This window comes from Triticum aestivum, chromosome 2A, assembly GCF_018294505.1.
Source record: "Triticum aestivum cultivar Chinese Spring chromosome 2A, IWGSC CS RefSeq v2.1, whole genome shotgun sequence".
Lineage (NCBI taxonomy): Eukaryota > Viridiplantae > Streptophyta > Magnoliopsida > Poales > Poaceae > Triticum > Triticum aestivum.
Genome location: NC_057797.1, coordinates 27684979 through 27708823, shown reverse-complemented (window position 1 = coordinate 27708823; position 23845 = coordinate 27684979). Strand labels below are relative to the sequence as shown.

Here is a 23845-nt window from a genome sequence, read left to right as displayed (position 1 = left end):
TCCTCTGACAAGGCCTGCTGCTTCCAACTTCTTGATCTCTTCTGCGATGAATTCTTGGCGCTCCACTGCTTGCTTCCTGACCTTCTGCTTGACGGGCCGCGCATGAGGACAAACGGCAAGATGGTGCTCAATTACTTTCCTGGGAACACCGAGGATGTCACGGTTACCACGCAAACATGTCGACATTCGCCCGCAGGAAAGCAATGAGCGCGCTTTCCTATTTAGGGTCGAGAGTGGCACTGATGGTGAAGGTACCACCAGTGTCGTCCTCCTTGGCGGACACCTTCTTGGTCTCTGGCGGAGCTGCCATTGTCTTCTTACACTTGCCAGTGGAGCTCGATGGTGCGTCCTCGACGGCAGCGCAGCACTCCGAAGAGGTGCGCTTGCCGGAGTGGGCATCAGAACTCTTGTCGGACTTGGTCTTCTTCTTCCCCCCGGGAGCTTCAATGGCAAGTGACTTGCGATCTGTTGCGGCTGCCGCTTCCCGGTAGATCTTGTCGGCGCAGATAAGAGCATCCTTCTTGTCGCCAGGGACAGAGATGATGCTCATCGGGCCTGGCATCTTCAGCATGTTGTATGCGTAGTGAGAGGCTTCCATGAACTTGGCGAGTGCTGGACGGCCGAGTATCCCATTGTAAGGCAATGGAAAATCGGCAACGTCAAAAGTGACCCTCTCAGTCCTGAAGTTCACTTCGCTGCCAAATGTTACTGGCAACATGACCTTCCCCTTCGGCTTGCTCCTTCCCGGGTTGATTCCTTGGAATGTGCCGGTCTCTTCAAGCTCGCTGTCAGGGATCTGGAGTTTCTGGAGTACAGCGGAGGAGATCAGGTTCAAGCCGGCCCCGCCGTCAAATAGCATCTTAGTGACTTTGAGGTTGCGGATAGTTGGTGAAACCAACATCGGCAAGCACCCGACCGCAGTTGTGCAATCAGGGTGGTCCTCAATATCAAAGATGATAGGCGTGCTGGACCATTTCAGAAGCTTGCGTGACTCGACAGGCGGTTCTGCTGCATTGACTTCCCGCACCCACTGTTTGAGTTGGCGGTGCGAAGTATGCAGAGAAGCACCGCCGTCAACGCACAAGACCTCTGTGGCTTTCTAGAACTCCTGCTCACTGGTCTCGACATCATCCATGTCTTCGTCGTCGTCGTCGTCTTCATCCTTGTCGCGGCCGCGGGGAGGTCTGTCTCCTTGCTGCTACTTGGCCTTGCCACGGCATCCTCCCCGGCTGGCGCGCTTCTTGCCAGATTCTCCAGCGCATCCTTAGGCCCTCTCCTTGTCTCATCGCTCGTACTCAGCCTTTTGCTACTGGACAAGCTGCTCGACCTTCTTGCAGCTCTGGAGGTCATGGCCCTTGGTGCGGTGGATCTTGCAGTACTGCTTGTCGTTGCAGTCCTGCTTGTCGGCGACCGCCACAGCCTGGCAGTTGGTGCATGCGGCAATCTCCTTGCCGGAGCTACCAACTTTGGCTTTCTTGGCGCCACCTTCGTTGCCGGACTACTCAACGACTAGTACATCTTTGCCTTTCTTCTTCCTGTTGTTCCGCCGCCGGTTTTTCTTTGCCGGGGCAGCATCCTCACTGTCAGATCCTCCTGCTCTCGTATCCTGTCCGGGGAGTTTCCTCCCTTCCTCAGCGCGTGCACACTTGTCGGCCAGGGCATACAGCTCACTGACGTCTTTGATCTTGCACATCGCCATCTCCTCCCGCATCCTGCCGTTATGCACGTTCTGATGGAACGCGCTGATGACCGCGGCAGGGTGGACATCTGGGATGTTGTGCTGTACACGGCTGAATCTCTGAATGTACTTGCGTAGGGGCTCTCCTTCCTTCTGGGCGAGCAGATGAAGGTCACTCTCTTGGCCATGAGGTTTGTGGCCGCCTGTAAAGGCGCCGACAAACTGATGGCATAGGTCTGCCCAGGAGGATATGGAGTTGTCCGGCAAATGCATGAGCCAGGACCTGACGTTGGGCTTGAGCACCAGCGGGAAGTAGCTGGCAAGGATCTTGTCGTCCCGCCCCCCGGCAGCCTGCACCACGATGGTGTAGATGCTGAGGAACTCCGACGGATGTGACTTGTCGTCATACTTCTCTGGTACGTCTGGCTTGAAATTCTTCATGCTGGGCCACTGGATTTGCCGCAGCTCACGAGTAAACGCAGGACAACCTACCACGTACAGCAAGTCTCCTGGTTCCCCTGGCGCATGCATGTCGACAGAGGGCCCAGCGCGCTGGTCCGATTGACGTCGCGCTTCTCTTCGGCGCTCGATGCAAGTACGAGCATCTTCTTGCTGTCATTCGTGAAGAACTTGGCGCTGATCGCGACGAGCTCGTGGATCTGATGACGCGGTGGAGTCGCTGTCGAGGTGGATCCGGCGAGTCGGCGATCTTGGCCTTCGGGGCGGAGAGTGCACAGTGGTTCGTGCCTGGCTGACTTGCCGCGGCTGTGACGTGCTCGGCTGCCGTTGAGCGTCGCCGTTGGCGAAGCCGATGAGACTCTGAATGGTGGCCCTCTAGTCGTCGATCTTGTCTGCCGTTGGAGGGTATTCCAGGAGTAGTTGAGCTCGCGCCAAAGCTTCTGCTGGGGTGGCGGGTGGCGGTGGCGAACGGTGCGAGGAGCGGGATATGCTCGGACTTCTAACTATGTTAGAAGGAGCAGTATCCCGTCCAGGCGACCGTGCCTCGCTCGTGCCAGCATGTTGGCGTGCATGCTGGTCTTGAGCACTCCGAGATCCACCAGCTCGATCTTGGTCCAGCAAACGCATGGTACTATGAGTACCATGACGCTGCCAGTCCCGCGCCTCCTGAGATGGGCACGGTGCATGTACGGACGGCGAGGTCTTGGAGTGCGCCCGGTCGTTGTGGGAGCCAGCTACGCCGCCGATGGGCAGCGCAACCTTGTCCTTGGACCTGGCAGCACCGTGAGCTCCCTCGTCGACGCCCGTTCTTCTGCCCCATCGGGCGTTTGCTCCGGCGGTGGTGGGGCAGATGGAGCAGCTGCCTCCGAAGCCTTCTTCTTCGGCGGCATGTCGATGAAGATGATGAAGATCTAGCTCGTGTGAACGCCGGATCTGGTTCACACAACCTCGACGCCCCCTACCTGGTGCGCCAAAGATGCCGGGGGACTGATCCACGGACACCTATGGGACCGGCGGGCCGAGTCCCTTTCGGTTCGGCGGGGGCGGAGGTCGCACGAAGAGCGGATCAAGGTGAAGCACATGAGCAGTTTACCCAGGTTCGGGCCGCATGGATGCGTAAAGCCCTACTCCTGCTTTGTGGTTTGTATTGAGTTCTTGCTCGGGAGCGCGGAGTGCTACAGTACACTCCAGCAGCTAACGAGACCGAGCGTGAGTGTTCTCTTTTTCCCAACACCCCCTCTATGTTGCGCATGGGCCTCATTTTATATGCTCAAGGGGTCACCGACAGGTGGCAACTTAGACAAGGGTAAAAATGTAAAGGTGCTGCGGTTGGTACAGCTACCTGCTATAGTGTATCATACCTAACCCTGACGGCAGGAGACAAGGGCATTAAATGCCCGTCTGCGTCGCCTAAATAATGCAAAAGGGACCGTCAGGGACGCCACCGCTCGCCACGATGGCAATCTTGTCAGCGCCGCTTGCCACCGTGCGCCCCTGGCTACACAGCCTTCCGCCATGTACGCCTGGAAGGGTCCTAGAGCGACACATTGGTGGATGTGCTAGAGCGCGGGCACAGAGTGGTGGCTTGCCGCGGCAAGCGCTTTGCCGCGGTTGTCGTCTTATCGCGTCCAGGAGCTTGTCGCTCACCGGGCCTTGCCAGGACGCGTAGCGCGTCGCGGCAAGTTCCTTGAGATGCCTTGGTTCGCCTTCCCGGCAAGCTCCTCTTGCCGGGGTCTTGAGGTGCCTTGGTTGGCCTTCCCGGCAAGCTCCTCTTGCCGGGGTCTTGTCTCCTTGGCTTGGATATTTTGTCCTTGAATGGCTCCAAAGGAACCACGGAGGACCTTGGCGGTCACCCGGCAAGCCTTGCCGCGGGACGCTGCGACTGCCCGTGCACAAGTTCGGGATACTAGGGTACCCCTACTCTAGTACACCGACACACCCAATCGTTTAGTGTGTTGCTATTGCTTTCTTCATGACTTATACATGTTCCTGTAACTATGAGATTAAGCAACTTCCGTTTACCGGAGGAACACTTTGGGTACTACCAAACGTCACAACGTAACTGGGTGATTATAAAGGAGTACTACAGGTGTCTCCAAAGGTACATGTTGGGTTGGCGTATTTCGAGATTAGGTTTTGTCACTCTGATTATCGGAGAGGTATCTCTGGGCCCTCTCGGTAATGCACATCACTTAAGCCTTGCAAGCATTACAACTACATGAGTTAGTTGCGGATGATGTATTACAGAACGAGTAAAGAGACTTGCCGGCAACGAGATTGAACTAGGTATGGGATACCGACGATCGAATCTCGGGCAAGTAACATACCGATGACAAAGGGAACGACGTATGTTGTTATGCGGTCTGACCGATAAATATCTTCATAGAATATGTAGGAGCCAATATGGGCATCCAGGTCCCGCTATTGGTTATTAACCGGAGACCTGTCTCGGTCATGTCTACATTGTTCTCGAACCCGTAGGGTCCGCACGCTTAAGGTTACGATGACAGTTATATTATGAGTTTATGCATTTTGATGTACCAAAGGTTGTTCGGAGTCCCGGATGTGATCACGGACATGATGAGGAGTCTCGAAATGGTCGAGACATAAAGATTGATATATTGGAAGCCTATGTTTGGATATCGGAAGTGTTCCGGGTGAAATCGGGATTTTACCGGAGTACCGGGAGGTTACTGGAACCCCCCGGGAGCTATATGGGCCTTAGTGGGCCTTAGTGGAAAAGAGAAGGGGCTTCCCAAGATAGGCTGCGCGCCTCCCTCCCTCCCCTAGTCCTATTAGGACAAGGAGAGGTGGCCGGCCCCCCTCTCTCTTTTCCCCCTCCGTGAATCCTATTCCAACTAGGATTGGGGGGGGGGGAATCCTACTCCCACAGGGAGTAGGACTCTCCTGGCGCGCCACCCTTGGTCGGCCAGCCTCCCCCCTCTAGTCCTTTATATACGGAGGCAGGGGCACCCCAGAAACACACAAGTTGATACACGTAATCTATTCCTTAGCCGTGTGCGGCGCCCCCAGCCACCATAGTCCTCTATAATACTGTAGCGGAGTTTAGGCGAAGCCCTGCTGCTGTAGTACATCAAGATCGTCACCACGCCGTGGTGCTGACAGAACTCTTCCCCGACACTTTGCTGGATCGGAGTCCGGGGGTCGTCATCGAGCTGAACGTGTGCTCGAACTCGGAGGTGCCGTAGTTTCAGTGCTTGATCGGTCGGATCGTGAAGACGTACGACAACATCGACCAAACGCTTCCGTTGTCGATCTACTAGGTATGTAGATCACACTCTCCCCTCATTGCTATGCATCACATGATCTTGCGTGTGCGTAGGAAATTTTTTGAAATTACCACGAAACCCAATAGTGGCATCCGAGCCTAGGTTATTTATGTTGATGTTATATGCACGAGTAGAACACAAGTGAGTTGTGGGCGATATAAGTCATACTGCCTACCAGCATGTCATACTTTGGTTCGGCGGCATTGTTGGACGAGACGACCCGGACCAACATTACGCGTACGCTTACGCGAGACCGGTTCCCCCGACGTGCTTTGCACATAGGTGGCTTGCGGGCGACTGTCTCTCCAACTTTAGTTGAACCGAGTGTGGCTACGCCCGGTCCTTGCGAAGGTTAAAACGGAGTCAAATTGACAAACTATCGTTGTGGTTTTGATGCGTAGGTAAGATTGGTTCTTGCTTAAGCCCGTAGCAGCCACGTAAACCTTGCAACAACAAAGTAGAGGACGTCTAACTTGTTTTTGCAGGGCATGTTGTGATGTGATATGGTCAAGACATGATGCTGAATTTTATTGTATGAGATGATCATGTTTTGTAACCGAGTTATCGGCAACTGGCAGGAGCCTTATGGTTGTCATTTTATTGTATGCAATGCAATCACGATGTAATGCTTTACTTTATCACTGAGCGGTAGCGATAGTCGTAGAAGCACAAGCTTGGCGAGACGACAACGATGCTACGATGGAGATCAAGGTGTCACGCCGGTGACGATGGTGATCACGACGGTGCTTCGGAGATGGAGATCACAAGCACAAGATGATGATGGCCATATCATATCACTTATATTGATTGCATGTGATGTTTATCCTTTTATGCATCTTATCTTGCTTTGATTGACGGTACCATTATAAGATGATCTCTCACGAAATTAACAAGAAGTGTTCTCCCTGAGTATGCACCGTTGCGAAAGTTCTTCGTGCTGAGACACCATGTGATGATCGGGTGTGATAGGTTCTACATTCAAATACAACGGGTGCAAAATAGTTGCACACGCGGAATACTCAGGTTATACTTGACGAGCCAAGCATATACAGATATGGCCTCGGAACACGGAGACCGAAAGGTCGAGCGTGAATCATATAGTAGATATGATCAACATAAAGATGTTCACCAATGAAGCTACTCCATCTCACGTGATGATCGGACATGGTTTAGTTGATTTGGATCACGTGATCACTTAGAGGATTAGAGGGATGTCTATCTAAGTGGGAGTTCTTAAGTAATATGATTAATTGAACTTAAATTTATCATGAACTTAGTCCATGATAGTATCTTGCTTGTTTATGTTGATTGTAGATAGATGGCTCATGTTGTTGTTCCGTTGAATTTTAATGCGTTCCTTGAGAAAGCAAAGTTGAAAGATGATGGTAGCAATTACACGGACTGGGTCCGTAACTTGAGGATTATCCTCATTGCTGCACAGAAGAATTACGTCCTGGAAGCACCGCTGGGTGCCAGGCCTGCTGCAGGAGCAACGCCCTAAGTTATGAACGTCTGGCAGAGCAAAGCTGATGACTACTCGATAGTTCAGTGTGCCATGCTTTACGGCTTAGAATCGGGACTTCAACGATGTTTTGAACGTCATGGAGCATATGAGATGTTCCAGGAGTTGAAGTTAATATTTCAAGCAAATGCCCGGATTGAGAGATATGAAGTCTCCAATAAGTTCTGTAGCTGCAAGATGGAGGAGAACAGTTCTGTTAGTGAGCATATACTCAAAATGTCTAGGTATAATAATCACTTGATTCAATTGGGAGTTAATCTTCCAGATGATTGCGTCATTGACAGAATTCTCCAATCACTACCACCAAGCTACAAGAGCTTCGTGATGAACTATAATATGCAAGGGATGAATAAGACTATTCCCGAGCTCTTCGCGATGCTGAAAGCTGCGGAGGTAGAAATCAAGAAGGAGCATCAAGTGTTGATGGTCAACAAGACCACTAGTTTCAAGAAAAAGGGCAAAGGGAAAAAGAAGGGGAACTTCAAAAAGAACGGCAAGCAAGTTGCTACTCAAGAGAAGAAACCCAAACCTGGACCTAAGCCTGAAACTGAGTGCTTCTATTGCAAGCAGACTGGTCACTAAAAGCGGAACTGCCCCAAGTATTTGGCGGATAAGAAGGATGGCAAGGTGAACAAAGGTATATGTGATATACATGTTATTGATGTGTACCTTACTAATGCTCGCAGTAGCACCTGGGTATTTGATACTGGTTCTGTTGCTAATATTTGCAACTCGAAACAGGAACTACGGATTAAGCGAAGATTAGCTAAGGACGAGGTGACGATGCGCGTGGGAAACGGTTCCAAAGTCGATGTGATCGCAGTCGGCACGCTACCTCTACATCTACCTTCGGGATTAATATTAGACCTAAATAATTGTTATTTGGTGCCAGTGTTAAGGATGAACATTATATCTGGATCTTGTTTAATGCGAGACGGTTATTCATTTAAATCAAAGAATAATGGTTGTTCTATTTATATGAGTAATATCTTTTATGGTCATGCACCCTTGAAGAGTGGTCTATTCTTGTTGAATCTCGATAGTAGTAACACACATATTCATAATGTTGAAACCAAAAGATGCAGAGTTGATAATGAGAGTGCAACTTATTTGTGGCATTGCCGTTTAGGTCATATCGGTGTAAAGCGCATGAAGAAACTCCATACTGATGGACTTTTGGAACCACTTGATTATGAATCACTTGGTACTTGGGAATCGTGCCTCATGGGCAAGATGACCAAAACACCGTTCTCCGGTACTATGGAGAGAGCAACAGATTTGTTGGAAATCATACATACAGATGTATGTGGTCCGATGAATATTGAGGCTCGTGGCGGATATCGTTATTTTCTCACCTTCACAGATGATTTGAGCAGATATGGGTATATCTACTTAATGAAACATAAGTCTGAAACATTTGAAAAGTTCAAAGAATTTCAGAGTGAAGTTGAAAATCATCGTAACAAGAAAATAAAGTTTCTATGATCTGATCGTGGAGGAGAATATTTGAGTTACGAGTTTGGTGTACATTTGAAAAATTGTGGAATAGTTTCGCAACTCACGCCACCTGGAACACCACAGCGTAATGGTGTGTCCAAACGTCGTAATCGTACTTTACTAGATATGGTGCGATCTATGATGTCTCTTACTGATTTACCGCTATCGTTTTGGGGGTACGCTCTAGAGATAGCCGCATTCACGTTAAATAGGGCACCATCAAAATCTGTTGAGACGACGCCTTATGAACTGTGGTTTGGCAAGAAACCAAAGTTGTCGTTTCTGAAAGTTTGGGGCTGCGATGCTTATGTGAAAAAGCTTCAACCTGATAAGCTCGAACCCAAATCGGAGAAATGTGTCTTCATAGGATATCCAAAGGAAACTATTGGATACACCTTCTATCACAGATCCGAAGGCAAGACTTTTGTTGCTAAATTCGGAAACTTTCTGGAGAAGGAGTTTCTCTCGAAAGAAGTGAGTGGGAGGAAAGTAGAACTTGACGAGGTAACTGTACCTGCTCCCTTATTGGAAAGTAGTGCATCACAGAAAACTGTTTCTATGACACCTACACCAGTTAGTGAGGAAGCTAATGATGATGATCATGAAACTTCAGAACAAGATACTACTGAACCTCGTAGATCAACCAGAGTAAGATCCGCACCAGAGTGGTACGGTAATCCCGTTCTGGAAGTCATGCTACTAGATCATGATGAACCTACGAACTATGAAGAAGCGATGGTGAGCCCAGATTCCGCAAAGTGGCTTGAAGCCATGAAATCTGAGATGGGATCCATGTATGAGAACAAAGTATGGACTTTGGTTGACTTGCCCGATGATCGGCAAGCAATTGAGAATAAATGGATCTTCAAGAAGAAGACTGACGCTGACGGTAATATTACCGTCTACAAAGCTCGACTTGTCGCAAAAGGTTTTCGGCAAGTTCAAGGGATTGACTACGATGAGACCTTCTCACCCGTAGCGATGCTTAAGTCTGTCCGAATCATGTTAGCAATTGCCGCATTTTATGATTATGAAATTTGGCAGATGGATGTCAAAACTGCATTCCTGAATGGATTTCTGGAAGAAGAGTTGTATATGATGCAACCAGAAGGTTTTGTCAATCCAAAGGGAGCTAACAAAGTGTGCAAGCTCCAGCGATCCATTTATGGACTGGTGCAAGCCTCTCGGAGTTGGAATAAACGTTTTGATAGTGTGATCAAAGCATTTGGTTTTATACAAACTTTTGGAGAAGCCTGTATTTACAAGAAAGTGAGTGGGAGCTCTGTAGCATTTCTGATATTATATGCGGATGACATATTATTAATTGGTAATGATATAGAATTTCTGGATAGCATAAAGGGATACTTGAATAAGAGTTTTTCAATGAAAGACCTCGGTGAAGCTGCTTACATATTAGGCATTAAGATCTATAGAGATAGATCAAAACGCTTAATTGGACTTTCACAAACAACATACCTTGACAAAATTTTGAAGAAGTTCAAAATGGATCAAGCAAAGAAAGGATTCTTGCCTGTGTTACAAGGTGTGAAATTGAGTAAGACTCAATGCCCGACCACTGCAGAAGATAGAGAGAATATGAAAAATGTTCCCTATGCATCAGCGATAGGATCTATCATGTATGCAATGTTGTGTACCAGACCTGATGTGTGCCTTGCTATAAGTCTAGCAGGGAGGTACCAAAGTAATCCAGGAGTGGATCACTGGACAGCGGTCAAGAACATCCTGAAATACCTGAAAAGGACTATGGATATGCTTCTCGTATATGGAGGTGACAAAGAGCTCGTCGTAAAAGGTTACGTTGATGCAAGCTTTGACACTGATCCGGACGATTCTAAATCGCAAACCGGATACGTGTTTACATTAAACGGTGGGGCTGTAAGTTGGTGCAGTTCTAAACAAAGCGTTGTAGCGGGATCTACATGTGAAGTGGAGTACATAGCTGCTTCGGAAGCAGCAAATGAAGGAGTCTGGATGAAGGAGTTCATATCCGATCTAGGTGTCATACCTAGTGCATCGGGTCCAATGAAAATCTTCTGTGACAATACTGGTACAATTGCCTTGGAAAAGGAATCCAAATTTCATAAGAGAACCAAGCACATCAAGAGACGCTTCAATTCCATCCGGGATCTAGTCCAGGTGGGAGACATAGAGATTTGCAAGATACCGGATCTGAATATTGCAGACCCGTTGACTAAGCCTCTTCCACAAGCAAAACATGATCAGCACCAAGGCTCCATGGGTGTTAGAATCATTACTGTGTAATCTAGATTATTGACTCTAGTGCAAGTGGAGACTGAAGGAAATATGCCCTAGAGGCAATAATAAAGTTATTATTTATTTCCTTATAATCATGATAAATGTTTATTATTCATGCTAAAATTGTATTAATCGGAAACATAATACATGTGTGAATACATAGACAAACAAAGTGTCACTAGTATGCCTCTACTTGACTAGCTCATTAATCAAAGATGGTTATGTTTCCTAACCATAAACAATGAGTTGTTATTTGATTAACGGGATCACATCATTAAGTGAATGATCTGATTGACATGACCCATTCCATTAGCTTAGCACCCGATCGTTTAGTGTGTTGCTATTGCTTTCTTCATGACTTATACATGTTCCTGTAACTATGAGATTATGCAACTCCCGTTTACCGGAGGAACACTTTGGGTGCTACCAAACGTCACAACGTAACTGGGTGATTATAAAGGAGTACTACAGGTGTCTCCAAAGGTACATGTTGGGTTGGCGTATTTCGGGATTAGGTTTTGTCACTCCGATTATCGGAGAGGTATCTCTGGGCCCTCTCGGTAATGCACATCACTTAAGCCTTGCAAGCATTACAACTAAATGAGTTAGTTGCGGATGATGTATTACAGAACGAGTAAAGAGACTTGCCGGCAACGAGATTGAACTAGGTATGGGATACCAACGATTGAATCTCGGGCAAGTAACATACCGATGACAAAGGGAACGACGTATGTTGTTATGCGGTCTGACCGATAAAGATCTTCGTAGAATATGTAGGAGCCAATATGGGCATCCAGGTCCCGCTATTGGTTATTGACCGGAGACGTGTCTCGGTCATGTCTACATTGTTCTCGAACCCGTAGGGTCCGCACGCTTAAGGTTACGATGACAGTTATATTATGAGTTTATGCATTTTGATGTACCGAAGGTTGTTCGGAGTCCCGGATGTGATCACGGACATGACGAGGAGTCTCGAAATTGTCGAGACATAAAGATTGATATATTGGAAGCCTATGTTTGGATATCAGAAGTGTTCCGGGTGAAATCGGGATTTTTCCGGAGTACCGGGAGGTTACCGGAACCCCCCGGGAGTTATATGGGCCTTAGTGGGCCTTAGTGGAAAAGAGAAGGGGCTGCCCAAGATGGGATGCGCGCCTCCCTCCCTCCCCTAGTCCTATTAGGACAAGGAGAGGTGGCCGGCCCCCCTCTCTCTTTTCCCCCTCCGCGAATCCTATTCCAACTAGGATTGGGGGGGGGGGATCCTACTCCCAGAGGGAGTAGGACTCTCCTGGCGCGCCACCCTTGGCCGGCCAGCCTCCCCCCTCTAGTCCTTTATATAAGGAGGCAGGGGCACCCCAGAAACACACAAGTTGATCCACGTAATCTATTCCTTAGCCGTGTGCGGCGCCCCCAGCCACCATAGTCCTCGATAATACTGTAGCGGAGTTTAGGCGAAGCCCTGCTGCTGTAGTACATCAAGATCGTCACCATGCCGTCGTGCTGACGGAACTCTTCCCCGACACTTTGCTGGATCGGAGTCCGGGGATCGTCATCGAGCTGAACGTGTGCTCGAACTCGGAGGTGCCGTAGTTTCGGTGCTTGATCGGTCGGATCGTGAAGACGTACGACTACATCAACCAAATGCTTCCGTTGTCGATCTACTAGGTATGTAGATCACACTCTCCCCTCGTTGCTATGCATCACATGATCTTGCGTGTGCGTAGGAAATTTTTTGAAATTACTACGAAACCCAACAGGAACACGAAAGACCGAAAGGTCGAACATGAGTCGTATAGAAGATACGATCAACATGAAGATGTTCACCGATGATGACTAGTCTGTCTCACGTGATGATCGGACACGTCCTAGTTGACTCGGATCATGTATCACTTAGATAACTAGAGGGATGTCTAAGTGGGAGTTCATTAAATAATTTGATTAGATGAACTTAATTATCATGAACATAGTCAAAAGGTCTTTGCAAATTATGTCATAGCTCACGCTTTGGTTCTATTGTTTTAGATATGTTCCTAGAGAAAATTTAGTTGAGAGTTGATAGTAGCAATTATGCGGACTGCGTCCGTAAACTGAGGATTGTCCTCATTACTGCACAGAAGGATTATGTCCTTAATGCACCGCTCAGTGTGCTGAACCTCGAGCGTCTCTGTAGATGTTGGGAAACATCTGATATACACGTTTTGATGACTACGTGATAGTTCAGTGCGTAATCCTAATGGTTTAGAATTGTGGCACCAAAGACGCTTTTGAAACGTCGCAGAACATATGAGATGTTCCAAAGATTGAAATTGGGATTTCAGACTAGTGCCCACGTCAAGAGGTATGAGACCTCTGACAAGTTTCTTAAGCCTGCAAACTAAGGGAGAAAAGCTCAATCATTGAGCATGTGCTCAGATTGTCAAAGTACTACAATCGCTTGAATCGAGTGCGAGTTAATCTTTCAAATGAGATAGTGATGGTTCTCCATAGTCACTTCCACCAAGCTATTAGAGCTTTGTGATGAACTATAACATATCATGGATAGACATGATGATCCTTGAGCAACTCGCAATGTTTGACACTGCGAAAATAGAAATCAAGTAGGAGCATCAATTGTTGATGGTTAAGCCACTAGTTTCAAGAAGGGCAAGGGAAAGAAGGGATACTTCATGAAATGGCAAATCAGTTGCTGCTCTAGTGAAGAAACCCAAGGTTGAACCCAAACCCGAGACTAAGTGCTTCTGTAATGAGTGGAACGGTCACTGAAGCACAACTACCCTAGATACTTGGTAGATGAGAAGGCTGGCAAGGTCGACAGATGTATTTTGAATATACGTTATATTATTGTGTACTTTACTAGTACTCCTAGTAGCACCAGGGTAATAAATACCGGTTTGGTTGCTAAGTGTTAGTAACTCGAAATAAAAGGCTATGGAGACTAGCTAAAGGTGAGATGACGATATGTGTTGGAAGTGTTTCCAAGGTTGATGTGATCAAACATCGCACGCTCCCTCTACCATCGGGATTGGTGTTAAACTGAAATAATTGTTATTTGGTGTTTGCGTTGAGCATATACATGATTGGATTATGTTTATCGCCATACGGTTATTCATTTAAGGAGAATAATGGTTACTCTATTTATTTGAATAATACCTTCAATGGTCTTGCACCTAAAATGAATGGTTTATTAAATCTTGATCGTAGTGATACACATGTTCATGCCAAAAGATATAAAATAGTAATGATAGTACCACATACTTGTGGCACTGCCATTTGAGTCATGTTGGTATAAAACGCATGAAGAAGCTCCATGTTGATGGATCTTTGGACTCACTCGTTTTTGAAAAGATTGAGACATGCGAACCATGTCTATTGGTAGATATGCATGAAGAAACTCCATACAGATGGATTGTTTGGACTCACTTGATTTTGAATCACTTGAGACATGCAAATCATACCACATGGGCAAGATGACTGAAAGACCTCGTTTTCAGTAAGATGGAACAAGAAAGCAACTTGTTGGAAGTAATGCATTTTGATGTGTGCAGTCCAATGAGTGATGAGGCACGCAGAGGATATCGTTATGTTCTTACTTCACAGATGATTTGAGTAGATGCTGAGTATATTTACTTGATGAAACACAAGTCTGAATTATTGAAAGGTTTAAGTAATTTCAGAGTGAAGTTGAAGATCGTCGTGACAAGAGGATAAAATGTCTATGATATGATCATAGAGATGAATATCTGAGTTATGAGTTTGGCACACAATTAAGACATTGTGGAAATTGTTTCACAACTAATACCGCCTGGAACACCATAGTGTGATGGTGTATCCGAACATCATAACTGCACCCTATTGGATATGGTGCATACCATGATGTCTCTTATCGAATTACCACTATCGTTTATGGGTTAGGCATTAGAGACAACCGCATTCACTTTAAATAGGGCACCACGCAATTCCGTTGAGACGACACCGTATGAACTATGGTTTAGAAAAACCTAAGTTGTCGTTTCTTAAAAGTTTGGGCTGCGACACTTATGTGAAAAAGTTTCAGGCTGATAAGCTCGAACCCAAAGCGGATAAATGCATCTTCATAGAATACCCAAAACAGTTGGGTATACCTCCTATTTCAGATCCGAAAGCAAAAGTGATTGTTTCTAGAAACGGGTCCTTTCTCGAGGAGAAGTTTCTCTCGAAAGAATTGAGTGGGAGGATGATGGAGACTTGATGAGGTTATTGAACCGTCACTTCAACTAGTGTGTAGCAGGGCGCAGGAAGTTGTTCCTGTGGCACCTACACCACTTGAAGTGGAAGCTTATGATATGATCATGAAACTTCGGATCAAGTCACTACCAAACCTCATGGTCTACTAGGATGCGTACTACTTCAGAGTGGCACGTAATCCTGTCTTGGACGTCATGTTGCTAGACAACAACGAACCTACGAGCAATGGAGAATCGATGGTGGGCCCGGATTCCGATGAATGGCTCGAGGCCATAAAATCCGAGAGAGGATCCATGTATAAAAACAAAGTATAGACTTTGGAAGAACTACTTGATGCTCGTAAGGTTGTTGGGTGCAGATGGATTTTAAAAGGAAGACGGACAATGGTGGTAAGTGTCAACATTAAGAAAGCTCGACTTGTCGTTAAGATGTTTTTCGACAAGTTCAAGGAGTTGACAACGATGAGACTTTCTCACTCATAATGATGCTAAGAGCCTGTTGGAATGATGTTAGCAGTTACTGCATTATTTATGAAATCTTGCAGATAGGATGTCAAAACATTGTTTCCTCGACAATTTTCTTGAGGAAAGGTTGTATGTGATACAACCAGAAGGTTTTGTCAATCCTGAAAGATGCTAACAAGTATGCAAAGCTCCAGCAATCCTTCTAAGGACTGGAGTAAGCATCTCGGAGTGGGAATGTATGCTTCGATCAAATGATCAAAGATTTTGGGTTTATACAAAGTTTATGAGAAACTTGTATTTCCAAAGAAGTGAGTGGGAGCACTATAGAATTTTTGATGAGTATATGTTGTTAACATCTTGTTGATCAGAAATGATGTAGAATTTCTGGAAAGCATACAAGGTTATTTGAAAAGTGTTTTTCAATGGAAAACCTGGATTAAGCTACTTGAACATTGAGCATCAAGATCTATAAGGATAGATCAAAACGCTTAATAGTACTTTCAAATGAATGCATACCGTGACAAGATTTTGAAGGAGTTCAAAATAGATCAACAAAGAAGGAGTTCTTGGCTGTGTTACAAGCTGTGAGCATTGAGTAAGATTCAAGACCTAACCATGGTAGAAGAGAGAGAAAGGACGAAGGTCGTCCCCTATGCTTTAGACGTAGGCTCTACAGTATGCTATGTTGTGTACCGCACCTGAAGTGTGCCTTGCCATGAGTCAGTCAAGGGGTACAAGAGTGATCCAGGAATGGATCACATGACATCGGTCGAACTTATCCTTAGTAACTAGTGGACTAAGGAATTTTCTCGATTATGGAGGTGGTAAAAGAGTTCGTCGTAAAGGGTTACGTCGATGCAAACTTTGACATTAATCCGGATGACTCTGAGGAGTAAACCGGATTCGTATAGTAGAGCGGTTATTTGGAATAGCTCCAAGTAGCGCGTGGTAGCTGCATCTACAAGATGACAGAGAGATTTCTAAAGCACACATGGATCTAAAAGGTTCAGACCCATTGACTAATAAACCTCTCTCACAAGCGAGATATGAACAAACCCCATGGGTGTTGGATTCATTACAATCACATTGTGATGTGAACTAGATTATTGACTCTAGTGCAAGTGGGAGACTGTTGGAAATATGCCCTATAGGCAATAATAAAATGGTTATTATTGCATTTCCTTGTTCATGATAATTGTCTATTGTTCATGCTATAATTGTATTACCCGGAAACCTTAATACATGTGTGAATACATAGACCACAACATGTCCCTAGTAAGCCTCTAGTTGACTAGCTCGTTGATCAATAGATGGTCATGGTTTCCTGACCATGGACATTGGATGTCATTGATAACGGCATCACATCATTAGGAGAATGATGTGATGGACAAGACCCAATCCTAAGCATAGCACAAGATCGTGTAGTTCGTTTGCTAAAGCTTTTCTAATGTCAAGTATCATTTCCTTAGACCATGAGATTGTGCAACTCCCGGATACCATAGCAATGCTTTGGGTGTACCAAATGTCACAATGTAACTGGGTGGCTATAAAGGTGCACTACAGGTATCTCCGAAAGTGTCTGTTGGGTTGGCACGAATCGAGACTGGGATTTGTCACTCAGTATGACGGAGAGGTATCTCTGGGCCCACTCGGTAATGCATCATCATAATGAGCTCTATGTGGCTAAGGAGTTAGCCATGGGATCATGCGTTACGGAACGAGTAAAGAGACTTGCCGATAATGAGATTGAACGAGGTATGGGTATACCGACAATCGAATCTTGGGCAAGTAACATACCGATAGACAAAGGGAATTGTATACGGGATTGATTGAATCCTTAACATCGTGGTTCATCCGATGAGATCACCGTGGAACATGTGGGAGCCAATATGGGTATCCAGATCCCGCTATTGGTTATTGGTCGGAGAGATGTGTCGGTCATGTCTGCATGGTTCCCGAACCCGTAGGGTCTACACACTTAAGGTTCGGTGACACTAGATTTGTTATGGGAAATAGTATGTGGTTACCGAAGGTTGTTCGGAGTCCCGGATGAGATCCAGGACGTGACGAGGAACTCCGGAATGGTCTGGAGGTGAAGATCGATATATTGGACGAAGGTTATTGGAGTCCGGAATTGTTCTGGGAGTACCGGGTGACGACCAGCGTGACCGAAAGGTGTTTTGGAGGCCCCGACAAGCATTGGGGGGCCTTATGGGCCAAGGGTAGGGGGCACATCAGCCCACTAAGGGGTTGTGCGCCCCTCCCACCCCATCTCACGTAACGTGGAGAGGTGGGGGCGCCTCCCCTAGGGCAGCCACCCCTCTTGGCTTGGGGGGCAAGTTTCCTAGGGGTGGGGGCGCCCAAACCCATCTAGGGTTTCCCCTGTGGCCGCCACCCCTCCCCTGGGGAACCCTAGGGCACCTCCTCCACCCCTTACCCCTATATATAGTGAGGGAGAGAGAGGGCAGCCGCACCCCCTTCCCTGGCGCAGCCCTCTCCTCCTCCAACTCCTCCTCCTCTTCCGCAGTGCTTGGCGAAGCCCTGCCGGAGAACCACGAGCTCCAATGCCACCATGCCGTCGTGTTGCTGGAGTTCTCCCTCAACTTCTCCTCTCCCCTTGCTGGATCAAGAAGGAGGAGACGTCCCCGGGCTGTATGTGTGTTGAACGCAGAGGCGTCGTCCGTTTGGCGCTGGATCGGATCTTCCACGATTTGAATCGCCACGAGTACAACTCCATCAACCGCGTTCTTTGTAACGCTTCCGCTTAGAGATCTTCAAGTGTATGAAGATGCACTCCCTCTCTCTCTCGTTGCTAGCATCTCCTAGATTGATCTTGGTGACATGTACGGAAATTTTGAATTATTACTACGTTCCCCAACAAATATTCATATCACAATTAAGAAGAATTACATTGAAATTATGCCAAGTAGCACTCCGCATCAAAAATTCTGTTTTTATCATTTACCTACTCGAGGACGAGCAGGAATTAAGCTTGGGGATGCTTGATACGTCTCCAACGTATCTATAATTTTTGATTGCTTCATGCCATATTATTACTGTTTTGGACATTATTGGGCTTTATTATCCACTTTTATATTATTTTTGGGACTAACCTATTAATCAGAGGCCCAGCCTAGAATTGCTATTTTTTGCCTGTTTTAGGGTTTCGAAGAAAAGGAATATCAAACTGAGTACAAACGGAATGAAACCTTCGGGAACGTGATTTTCTCAACGAACAAAACCCAGGAGACTTGGACCCTACGTCAAGACACAAAAGAGGGAGCCACGAGGTAGGGGGGCGCGCCCACCCCCACCAGGCGCACCCTCCATCCTCGTGGGCCCCTTGTTCCTCCACCGACGTACTCCTTCCTCCTATATATACCTATGTACGCCCAAACAATCAGATACGGAGCCAAAACCATAATTCCACCGCCGCAACTTTTTGTATCCACGAGATCCCATCTTGGGGCCTGTTCCGGAGCTCCGCTGGAGGGGGAATCGATCACGGATGGCTTGTACATCAACACCATAGCCCCTCTGATGAAGTGTGAGTAGTTTACTTCAGACCTATGGGTCCGTAGTTAGTAGCTTGATGGCTTCTTCTCTCTTTTTGGATCTCAATACAAAGTTCTCCCCCTCTCTTGTGGATATATATTCGATGTAATCTTCTTTTTGCGGTGTGTTTGTTGAGACCGATGAATTGTGGGTTTATGATCAAGTCTCTCTATGAACAATATTTGAATCTTCTCTGAATTCTTTTATCTATGATTGGTTATCTTTGTAAGTCTCTTCAAATTATCAGTTTGGTTTGGCCTACTAGATTGATCTTTCTTGCAATGGCAGAAGTGCTTAGCTTTGGGTTCAATCTTGGGGTGTCCTTTCCCAGTGACAGTAGGGGCAGCAAGGCACGTATTGTATTTTTGCCATTGAGGATAACAAGATGGGATTTTCATCATATTGCATGAGTTTATCCGTCTACGTCATGTCATCTTGCTTAAGGCATTACTTTGTTTTCATTAACTTAATACTCTAGATGCATGCTGGATAGCGGTCGATGAGTGGAGTAATAGTAGTAGATGCAGGCAGGAGTCGGTCTACTTGTCTCGGACATGATGCCTATATACATGATCATACCTAGATATTCTCACAACTATGCTCAATTCTGTCAATTCCTCAACAGTAATTTATTTACCCACCATAGAATACGTATGCTCTCGAGAGAATCCACAAGTGAAACCTATGGCCCCCGGGTCTATCTTCATCATATTAATCTATCAATACTTAGTTATTTCCTTTTGCTTTTACTTTGTTTTTATTTTACTTTGCATCTTTACCATAAAAATACCAAAAATATTATCTTATCATATCTATCAGATCTCACTCTCGTAAGTGGCCGAGTAGGGATTGACAACCCCTATTTGCGTTGGTTGCGAGGATTTATCTGTTTTGTGCAGGTATGAGGGACTAACGCGTAGCCTCCTACTGGATTGATACCTTGGTTCTCAAAAACTGAGGGAAATACTTACACTACTTTGCTGCATCATCCCTTCCTCTTCGGGGAAAACCAACGCATGCTCAAGAGGTAGCATGGCGGAGGGGCGGGATCCCCTCCAAGATCGGATCTCCCCCTCCGTTCTCTTATGTTTCGTGTTCCCCAGATCTAGCCGAAAACCGTTTCTTATATTCCCGAAGATTTGTAACTCCGATTGCGCTGAGCTTTTAACACGATTTTTTCCGGATATAAGCTTCCTTGCGCCCGAAGTAGAGGTCCAACTGACGTACGAGGTGAGAACAACCCACCACGGCACGCCTGGCTCCTCTGGCGCGCCCTGGTGGGTTGTGCCCACCACGGGCCTCCGTCCGGTGATTCCAACTCCCAAAAATCACATATATTTCAAAATAATTCTCTGTGAAATTCTATTGCATTTGGACCTCGTTTGATATGGATACTCTGCAATACAAAAAACATACAGAAAACAGGACTGGCACTGGACACTAGATCAATAGGTTAGTCCAATAAATCATATAAAAAGTTGCCAAAAGTATGTGAAAGTGATATAATATTGGCATGCAACAATCAAAAATTATAGATACGACGGAGACTTATCAGACGTGCCCCTCCCGGTGGCGCTCTTCACCGTCACCACCCTCACCTGCCTCTACATCAGCCTCTAGAAGTTCCCGGACGTGGCCAGGTTGCTGCGCCACACCTCCTTCCCCCATCTCCGGGAGCTCGGCATCTGCAGCGTCGTCATGGAAGACGGGGACATCGACTTGGTCGTCACCAAGAGCCCCGTCCCAGAGACCCTCAACATCCATGGATGCAACAAGGGGTTTCACCTTCGCCTCGTCGGCCACAGCCTCCGGTGCGTCCAAATTTGCGGCTCCGTCCTGGAGGACATCGCGATGGTAAAGGCTCCTCGCCTCGAGTGGCTCATCCTGGAGGATTTTCGGAGCAATGCCGGTGGCTTGTCCACCATGGTGAGGATTGGTGATGCTCCCAAGCTGCACGCATTAGGAATCTTGGAACCGGGGAGCACCATCCTAGAGATCCGAGACGGCATCTTCATGGTACATACATCCCCTGTTGGCATTCTAACATTTTTTGTTCAGTTAGCAAAATGTCCAGCTCATGGAGGTCCATGACTAAATATTAGATTTTTTTTGTTTTTTGTTAATTTGGGTTCTTTCCTGCAGGGCGGGATGAAGGCGAGCCCAAGCACCATGGCAACCAGCGTCAAGATCCTGAGTCTGAATGTGCGTTTCGGAAACCACACCGATGGAAAGATGGTTCTCTCCTTCCTCGGCTGCTTTCCCAATTTGAAGGCACTGTACATTACTATATTTTTCTTTCCATTTCATGTTTTGCTTACATTCATAGCGAATTCCATTTGTAGCAGCAGATTTTGTTCACTGCAGATGGTGTGGTTTAAGCTTTTGATTAATTAATTGTAGATAATGTACTATGCAATTCTCCTGATGTCAATGCTTTCCTTCTTAATCTATTGTTATAGCATCTCTCACCGTGGTCATATATCATACTACTTGGCAATATTCATGTTGTTGATGTTGTAAGTGGCATGCAGTGCTCCTTTCGGACTTACGGAATTTACACATGACAAACCAACACATTGCTACCTACAATTTTTTGGAGGCATGTGTAGTTTATCATATTACTCTAAACGGTGTCATATCAGGTACTTCTTTATGGTTAATTAATATTTAATAGCAAGATATTTTTCATGGTTCACATCTGGAATTTTGTTTTAAAGAACACATTTCACAAAATATGCACATGGTTAGGACCTCCATCATGGCTATATTTGGTAAACTATGCACCTGTCAGGGCCCCCATCTTACAGAATTTTCATCAATGGAGAATATGTGTTTGATTTCTTTAGCAATAGCATTGATTGACCGGACCATGTTTTAGTTGCGATCGACAATGGTAGCAAGCACATGCATAGTTGAATGAGATCTTTGGAGATACTCTGCAACTTGTTATATGCGAATAACAAACATGAGAGACTGCATAGTGCATACATCATATCAATTTCTGATCTTTCATGCGTGTTACTTCTTACTTGGTAGTTGGCTACTGGTAGTTGTTACTTTCTGCTAATTAATTTCATGTGTGAAAGTAATGATCATTGATTTGCATTGCTCTATCCAGTCAATGATCATCAGAGTGCTTCTGGTTTCTTTTCTTGTGAAATGTGATTCCTATGTTTATTTAATCAAACATAAATGATATGTTACATCTTTAATCAGTTGTAATTTAAATGCCAAGCGTTCCATTTATTATCAGCAATCAGGTTTTCTCTACTCAACTACACCAACTTTAGGAAGGCATTCTCCCCCTTCAGGACCTGTATTTCTGCTGCGAATGTTGCAAGTGGCATGCAGTGCTTGTTTCAGACTCATGAAACTTATATATAATTACCTTGCACATTCCTATTTCTGCCTACAGTTTGCTGGTGAATTGCGTGGTATTACCATAATGCCAGCTTAATGCATTGCTACTAGACTACATCTGCAATTAGTCATGTCCGACTCACTAATTACTACAAAGTTCTGGTCAGGCTTCTATTTATTCTTAGCCATGGAGAATAGAGTACCAAATGATAATGCTCGGATTGCATGTTAATTTCAGTAAGTTGTGACATTTGGTATGAAACTGGGTTGCACATTGCTGCCACCAGTTTGTTGGAGGTCTGTGTTGCATGCCATAATATCATATTGTTGCTGTGTTTCTATGCCGCATTTTATCAGCCAGTTATGTCTGATTAACTAATTACAAAGAAGGTGTCATGAAAATTCTTCTTGAAGAATGTATTTGGTAAATTTTGCACGTGTTAGGGGAGCTACACTGCGGCTCGAATGTGTTGCCTCACTTCGTAATTGTTATGCATGAACTGTAATCATGAGGCCCGCCTTAGTTGTTGTTGGTACTCCGTCTAGCTTCATGCATGGAAAGCATTGGCATGTCATATCTCTCCCATATATTAGAACCAACATTTATGTATGCATGTTATGATGTTTGTTTCACTGCACAATATCTGCCGCTTTTCAATTAACATGAAGCACTACGTGGTACTCCCTCTGTTTCATAATTTTTGTCATGGTTTTAGTTCAAATTTGAACTAAACCCCCAATCATGACAAGAATTATGCAACGGAGGGAGTATTAATTTGCATCGCATGTATTGGTATTATATACTCAGCATGATTCATTGAAGCTGAACTGTGAGTGATTGAAGTGCTTTTTTCCTGCAGTCCGAAAAATGTGATTATGAAGCTGACAGTGCCAGGCTGAACCTCAACTTTTGGAAGCTGGCCAAGCCCACTGAATGCATCAAGTCGTGCATCAAGGTGTTCTCTTACAGAGAATTCTGAGGGGAGCTCGGGGAGGTTGCCTTCCTCAAGTCCTTCTAGAGTGCGAGGGCACTGAGGACTGCGTCCATCTCCATGGCTAACCCGAGCTTCACGTCATTCTCGATGGATGAGGCGACTTCTAAATTGGAGAAAGCTTCTAACAAGATGGCCAGTAGATCCTGCCAAATGTTGCTTCTCGGGAGCACATGTCCTGAAGGAGGCAAGCCCTGGAGCTTCAAGAAAGGAACTGATTACTCCTTTGAGGACCCTTTCACAATGGTGGAGGTTCACAACATAGCTTAATATCTGTGGGGCCAGGGCCGAGCCGGCAAAATCCGAGGCCCTGTGCCAAACTCGAAAATGGGCCTTACCTCACTAAATCTTTGATTTTTTTTGTTTCTTTCTACGCTTTTGGTAACCAGATTCATGTTTTCTAATCAAAGACATGACTTGGATCTTGCAATACGAGACACCTAATAGATGAAAAAAATAAATAGCTAGAAGAATTTTGCAGAACTAAATAGCGGACGTAAATTGCAACTCACAATCAAGGCCTCACG

General features: G+C 45.9%; 1 pseudogene; it reads left to right on the top strand.

Moving 5' to 3' along the window:
• LOC123191410 (uncharacterized) overlaps positions 1 to 23588 on the top strand; it is a 73078-nt pseudogene extending 49490 nt beyond the window's left edge.
• The last annotated feature ends 257 nt before the right edge of the window (positions 23589 to 23845 follow it).